Source organism: Lepidothrix coronata, unplaced genomic scaffold, assembly GCF_001604755.1.
Source record: "Lepidothrix coronata isolate B3197 unplaced genomic scaffold, Lepidothrix_coronata-1.0 Scaffold59, whole genome shotgun sequence".
In the NCBI taxonomy this organism is placed as follows: domain Eukaryota; kingdom Metazoa; phylum Chordata; class Aves; order Passeriformes; family Pipridae; genus Lepidothrix; species Lepidothrix coronata.
In genome coordinates, this window is record NW_016690239.1 from 2,435,523 (window position 1) to 2,444,005 (window position 8,483).

An 8,483-nucleotide genomic window follows, 5' to 3' on the forward strand; every position below is an offset into this window, starting at 1 on the left:
CAGAAAATTTCAGGCTTACTATGCCTTGAAATACATTCCATTTTTCTGTCCAATCATATTAAATTTATAGGTGACTTTATCTTTCATTCTCTCAGAGACACAATTTCCCATTCTTTGCTTTCTACTAAAATTCCCACTCTTCATACATTTTTGATGGTGATTTTTTATGGAATTTATTAACGAAAATGAGATTTATTAATGAAACTTGAGTGAAATGCAGGCCACACGATAACCAGTAGAAGCTTTGCCATTGACTTTCAGAAAACTAGGACTTTATTCTGAGTATCTGTAGGCGGAAGTACAGCTTTTACCATGCGAGGAGACTTGCAGACATCAGGGGAATCTCCTACAGGGTAAACCTGTTTGACAAACTCGGATCCAGGGAACATCAGCCAAACTCATGGGCTTAAGGCTGCATGTCTCAATCTACCCAACAAATGCAAAGTTTTCCCAGAAAATAGAGTTTCCTTTTGATGATCTTCGGCCTGCTATTTGCCAGGTGTATTGTTAATCCACAGTCTTTAAAGGAACTTTGATATCTAGCTGCTTTAAGACTCAGATCCATAATTAACAACCTAATCCACACTGGAAATTTATTTTATATGAATGTATATTCAATTTTTTAAAATAATTTCATTTCCATAAAACTATATTCCTTAATTTTAACTATGAAAAAATATAGACACAACATCTAGGTCTAGCTAAGAGTTAGGCTGAAAGGGATCTGGGCAATATATTTTGCTTTTTTTTTTTTTTTAATGTATAAACATTATTATCTTTTCTACTGTGACTAACGCTTTGCTAGCGTTTCTTTTAAGAAACTCCATACTTTCATTTGAACATTAACAGACAGAATTTTATTTAATCTTCTAAGCTGCATTTAACAGGCTTGAGAACTAACAGAATTAATTAAAAGTTTTCCTTAATTGTTCCTCAGTTAAAGCATTTTCTTCCAGTGCTAGTCTCCAGCTAAGTTTCTTATTCACCCATATGTGGAGATCTGAAATTCAGCTACTCTACCATGTTTAAGAAAGTGTTTATTCAACTTCTTTTTCAAAAGAGGTTTTTGCAGTCATGTTTTTGGAGTATTTTCCTATGGTTATTATTTCTCCTATTAATGAAACACATATCTTTTTTCCTATTTTCTCAATGATCCAGACTATCTCTTTATCATTTCTGGTTTCATATATAGAGTAACTTTAGGTCCTTGCAGCCTGTTGAGAAATGATAAATTTTTTTATTATCTTGAGAGTTTACAGTCCAAAATGGACAGTAATGTCTGGTTGATCTTCTATCCATTTTCTGTCATGAAGCTCAGGACTGTTTCATATGGACAGCATGGTCTCCGAGCCATAATGTAGAGCACATAGATTTACTCTGCCAACCTAATCATCAGATCTAGCTTCCTCTTTTGATTTGAAATGGCTGACAAAGTTACGTGTTATAGCATCAAAAATATTCCAAGATTATCACCTATCATTTCCTTGTGCTGCGTTGTTCCTTCGCTTCACATTTTCATTTTGGGTGTCACTTATCAAAAGTGGTACAAAATTGATAATATTTTGTATTGTAGTTTTCATAAATTGAGATTAGACAATTATTAATTCCTTGTATTTAATAACACTTCACTTCAGTGTAGTCAGGAAATATTCATCATGCTACTTATTTTATAATGTCATGGAAGCTCAAACTATGAATTACAACCATTTCCAGAAACTTATATCTTTTGGTGACTAGAAAATATCTGTAAATGACATTTTTCCACTCTGATTTTTATTAAGATTTAGTTCTGGCTAATTGTAAGGCTCTGAGGTTTTTCAGACTAGGGCTAAAATTGTTGTGAACTTGAGAAGTACTCCTGAACTTAGCATCTGCAGACAAAGATTGTTTTTCAGAGAGCTATGAAAATTGCTTTCCCCATCTTCAGCTCCTGAAGAAGTCAAATCAATTCTAAAATGTGGTTCTGATATAATATGCACATAAATGTCAGAAAAGAGGTTATTACAGTCACTCACAGGCAGGATAGGCCAGTAACGAATGCATGAATGTTGATATTAATGATTGAATTCCTACCATATTATTATGCCCAGAAACAAAAAGTTCTTTCCTTCCACTAAAGGGAGCCATCTGTCTTCATGTTAAAAAATAACTAGCAAAGTTCTTCGAAGTGGAGGGAATTTTTCCAGCAAAACAAAAAAAACCCAAACAATTGTTGAAATTGTCACTATTTACATTATAGTGGTCTTTAAGAATTCTATTTTTTAGCCCCTGTTAATGAAATACTTTCCATATGAACACTCTTTCATCACTGGAAAGAAATTATGTCACATGGACTATGGAAGAAATGTCAAATAAATTTCTTGAGAAGTAACCCCAGGAAAATTGCATAACCATTACATACACTAGGAAAATGTTCTTGGAATGAAGTAGGCACCTGATTTCATTACTTATAACAACTTAAAAATATGCCAATAAAATGCTTAAAAATATAATTAAGATATCAAAAGTGCAGGCCCAAGCTTATTATCACTTGGTTAGTTAGTGTGTTTACCTTGAAGAGATATATTCTGATGTGTTCAGAATAGAAATTTCCATGAATGGTGCATCTTTAATAGCACAAGAAGAATTATTAGCAGTACTAAAAATCATATCATTCCTTGTTGAAATCTCATATCTTACATATTATTGGTCAGAGTGAAAAAGCTGGATCTCCAGAACCCCCAGTGTTGTTATTGTTGCCATGGTATTTTGATGCTGAAAAAATCTCCAGAGCAGTTAATTAGGGGTGAGATAAGAAAGGGTTTATTTTGCCAAGGCTAAGATGCTACACGACGCGCGCAGGCCGTGCCTGAGAGGTTACATTTTATATTACCATCCATCCAATCCCAAATGTGTCCACCCTGTGGCCTTTTCCTGGGTCCACCCCCTGAAAATGGATCTGGGGTGTATTTCGGGATCCCCTATTCATCCCATCTTTGTCTTCATCAGAGCACAAAGGGTACATAGTTACCTAATTCTTGACCGTATTCTGTGGTTTAGGCCCTGATATGCTGTTCTGCCAACAATCTAGGCCTTGCCTTGACAAAAGACTAAATATCTCTGCTGTATTCAGAAGTAGGATTGATATAGGGAGCATAGAATGGGGTAAGAGGGTTAAGGAATGTGTAAACAAGGGTGCTAGGGAAAGGGACAAGGGACAAGGGACAAAGGAGGGAGGGGGGTTGCTGCTTTTAAAACCTATTTATAAAACTTACAAGTCTTACAAATATTAGAAAAATAAAAAACCATTAGGGACTTAAGGCATCACTATTATTACATATGATGTTGTCTTCCCATTTCTTTCTTCTTGTGCCAGATGGTGAAATAGGGCGAGCTAGGAAAGGTTTAAAAATAATGCCTCTTCTTCCTAGGTTTGTCTAGCAGAGAAAACAATACCTATATTTAATGAGATCATATTCAAGATTGAAATACATCCTGCCCAAGGGGGTTTCATGCCTATTAGAAGAGGGTCGTGTGTTGCAGTCCTGCTCCTGGTACACTGTGATGCCACAGAGCAGCATTCCAGGGCCTGGGAGCATCAGGTCTCCAGCATGACACAGGCAGATTGGCTGAATCACGTCACCAGAAGGTCTTTTAGTTTCATGTAAGAGAATTTAGGTATTCTCTTTGACAGCCCTACCATATGCAAACCCAGGCAGTTGTGTGGTCTTCACGCCTCTCTGATTTTAAATGCCTTGCCTTCTTTAGTCACTTCAAGAAAGGTGGTTTGGAATTATTATATTACACAGTTTGCATGTCACAACAATAAAGTCATATCACCGTTTTATTTCTGTAATAATTCCACAGTAACCAGGAATAATTTACTTCTTGCAAAGCATTTTCAGGTAATCATCTGAATTCCTTTATGTTTGTTTCCCTTCTTACATCCTTTAATCATAGGGCAATGTGACTTGGATAATTATCTTTGTGGCTAAATCCATCCAGCAGTGAGAATAAGAAAAAGAACAATTTATAACCAAAAATGAATGCAACACATTTAAGAAATATTAAGCCATTTGCATCAGGCCACCAATAAATATGCCAAGCACAGAAATTATTGGTTGAACTAGTCTAAAATTTCAGTGGAATTGAATTTTTTCTCACTTTTTAACATTCCTTTGTCAGCACAATTTAACAACATACTGTATTTTTGCTTTGAAAAGCAGTCACCTTAAATCAAATAAAAGTCCCATTAAATTTCCCACACTCTTCTTTAGAAAAATGCAGTTATATGTTTTTCTCATTGTTTGTATTTAGTGTTGTTTAGCAGGGCTATTGAAATGATACTAAGACAGCAGCACAGGTGGATGCAGAACGTATTAATAACAAAATAATTGGAATGTCAAAGCTCATGAATTAGCACTTCTCAAATTCAACTGCAATCAGCAGATTATGGGGTTTGTACCTTATACAAACTGTAAACACTGCAATTCATTAAACGCATATCCCATTTTTTTTTTCTGTAGGCTTCTTTGCCACTGAGTGCTAAATTAAGAAATTAATCCTTCAGAGGTCAACAAAAAAGGTTTTATTGCTATTCACAAAATTAAATGCTTGGAACAACAAACAGTCTGGGCAGCTTCCCCAGCCCAGTATATCACCACTCCATCTGTGCTTAGCATTTCATTGCTAGACAGTTGGAGGGAATTATTCAGGCTGAGCTGAAAATTCAGACACTTCTCAGCTATTGCTCCTTTCTCCTAAAAGCTCCAACTTCAATATATCAGACAAAATATTAGTTCTCTAGGAAGACAATGTGGACATGATTAAAGTTTAAATACTTTCTCCCTGAGCCAGTCCCTCAGTACTGACTTTCTTCCTTTAAACACACAGCTTTCTGCTGAACCCTCTTACACTCCCACGTGAAATAACATCTTCACCCTCTTCTTGCATGCACACACAGAGATACCCAACAGTGTTGTAGTACTACAATGGACAACAACATATACACATGAGCTAACATTTGTTTAATTTGTAGACTTGGGAAAAATAAACTGAGGAGGGTGTGGGCAATAAACTCTCTTCTTTTTTTGTCTACACAACTGTAAATGCACAAAATAAAAAATAAACCCCATCTAGTCATTGTATTTTTTTAACCTAGCGTTCTGAGTTATTGCTTTCTTTACCTGATGTCACAAACAGTTCAAATGTTTAGTTCAGGTAAAAATTCTTTCAGGTGGAAGCAGAGACACTTTTGGTTTTATTATTTATAAGACTACTATTTTTCTCACATACAAAATCCAATGATCTGATAGACTGGATCCTTGATGAGTTACGCACAAGCAGAAAAAAATACTTCCAAGAATCTCCAACTCCTTTAGACAGCATCCACAGTTAGCAAAAAATTTTCTTCAGTGACTCTAGGGAAAGGCACACTCTATCTGTCATGAATCCAGTGCCCAGCTCTTAAATAGAATTGATGGAGAAATATTTTTTTAACCCTGTGATCCTTTGCATCATTGATTCTTCTAGGCTGTAGAAACACCTATGCGAAAAGGCCACAGCCTCTGGGAGTACATAATGTGACAGACATATGCTTAGCTTGTTTTCCTAACTGTATCAAAGACGACAGCTTCTTCTGATTAAAAATACCTCTTTAGCTATATATATTGTTGCACAGGAAAAATACAAAAAGGGTAACCTCTATTACAGCGCAGTTGTCCTGCACAGAAACTCAAATTTGTACCTGCCCTGAAAATTAAAAGTGAAAAACAGAATAGAATTCTGTTTATCTGTCAGTCTGTGATTTACATTTTTCCCCCTTTCAACTTCTAATTAATGAGAGTTATCATCAAAAATTATTTCCATCTTATCCCCATGTCAGCACCACCTGAGCTCGTCCCTTGCTATGATATTTAGTTGGAACATCATTTGAGATGCTAGAGTTGGAGCTCTATTGCTACTAACCATCTTTTTCCCGTCTCTAGAAATTCTGAGCAAGTATTCTTCACTAGTACTTAGTTTTGAAGGTTGATATCTCATATTTCAAAGTGTTGAAAGTTTTCTATGCCTTTAAAATTGCTTGTTTTTTCTAATTATATCAGCAGGTCTAGTAAAAGGTTTTACATCTTCCCACAAACCTTGCTTAACTGGGATTTCAAAGTACCACATTCATTTTTTTCAGGTTTTTAATGGATATTTTACTAAGACCTTTATGTTTGCAAATATCAAATACCTTGCTGAATGTTACAAAACTGATCTCTTACAGCTGTCAGTAAATTTATTTAAATACCAAAAGTAATGCATTTGATATTAAACAGCTACTGTGGGAACAAAAGAGAAAGCACTTTTTCTCTTTATTTCCCTAGCAGCATCCAAGCCCTGCCTGTAGTCCACTCAATTTAGGGACTACGTAATCTCTCTGTAAATTCCACAAGTGAGTGCTGCCTGGTTATTGTCACTGCATAATGCCCACCAAGAGAAAGCAAAGCCTGCAGAGGGATAACAGAGTATTCACACAGCTTTGCATAAATATTGTATAATGGCTTCCCTCTGAGAGATTTGTAATGCTCCAATATCAAAAGACTTATGCAATAAAAATAACTGGAATGCATATCAGATTAACCTTTTCACACTTCAGAATTAGTCAGTTTAGAAGAGCACAAACCCAGTGACAGTGTAATTCCCACTTCACACATTCAGGACTTCATATTAAACAGGATTTTTTCAAAAAATAAAATATACCAAATCATTTCTTAACAATTAAATTCTCAATCTCTTCATAAATGTATTATTGGCCACTGACTTATAAATAAAACTATTTACATAAACAGTCTAATAGCAAATTTGTGTTACTAATTTATGGATCTATGGAGTTTTCAGTCAAAAGACACAAACTCATACTACTCTGGGAATCCTTCTTTTATACAAACAGCAGGATCAGGCCAAAGAAATTTGCCTAGTTTCATTTCTGTATTTTCCTTCTTTTACAGCTTTCATACACTAATGTCACTGACATGTCATTTACCCAGCAGACAGTATTTCGTTCCTTGGGAGGCAGGAAAAAGCTAAGAAACATTTTCCATTTCCTTCCTTGCAAGATTCTTGCTCTCAGGAAGGTCTTGCCCAGCCTTGTGTAAAATGGCCCAGCAACGGGACCTGTAGAAACACAGTTCTCATCCTAGGAGTGCTCAATTTTGCTGAAATTCCCCCAAACAGGATATGCTCACTATCTATCCCATTTACAGATATTAAACTCCTGATCTTGCAAGTCACTGAATGCCCCTGGTTCCCACTGAAATGGAATACAATCTTACAAACAGGACATCTTGCACTACTGTTATTTGACTTTTTCCACCTTGGGAGTAAATTCCATGATAATTTAATGCGTGTTAAGACACAGTTAACTTTTAAACAGCAAATCTTTGCATGGGTGTATTCCCTCTTGGAAGAGTTTACAAAGAGCAGCAACCTGAAAAGGACTTCGAGTGACAGGTCTCCTCTGCTAAAATGCAATCAGGATAAAGCAAGACAACTTCACAAGGGGTGGAGTCCTTGAACTGGAAAGAAAAAATTCCCCATGCTCATATTTTTATGATCAACCTGAAGTTTGAGCATGATGACAATACACCACCTTGTTCACTGGTCAGCATTGGCCTCTGTTTCTTCCACGCTTACCTCACATTGGTGATCTCTGCAGAAAGAGCAACAAGACAGTTCTTCAGATGCTGATTTTCTGAATATTAACTCTCTTGCCAATGCTAAATCTGTTCTTAATCATTACAAAATCATTCATTATCTGAATTTGAACAAAATTTCTGTTCATAGATTTCTGTAAGCATTGCATTTCAGTTACGTAGGATTTTCTGATATAAGTACAATGAGATCTTAAGCTTCTGGCAACAACAGCCCTTTTCCAGATGTCATCAGACTTGAAGAATTTAAGAATTAATGAAATTTTACAGTCCTTCTCCTCCAAACCCCTCCTCTGCCTCTTATCTTTTACCCAGCTATCCTGACTGATCACCAGTCTCTCTAGATTAAACAAGTATTAAAGACTTATCAGTAAACCAGTTGTAGTTACTTTTCCCCACACTGTAAAATTAAGCTAACTCTAAACTTAAGCATTACATGATTGCTATGATCCATGCCTAACTTAATATATGGCTTTCATCTCTGGGATAACATACTTCTTGAATCCAGATAGAAATTTCTTCATACTCCTTCAGACAGTGAGGTCTACAGGGCTTCATAATGAGCTCTCAGACAGGCTGATTAACTGATTTGTACTGGGAAATTTAACACAACAGTAGGAATACTAATCAGAGAAAAGATATGACTAGGATTAGGGTAATGCTATGGACAGAAGCGGCTGTGGATTTCAGTATATCGCTAAATTCTGCAAGACGTGGTGAGACTGTGTTTGCACTGGTGTCTCATGTTTATTAGAGGGTAAGACTGGAGATGGTCAAGGGTAGCTATAGCATTTGAGCTTGAGTGAGGGT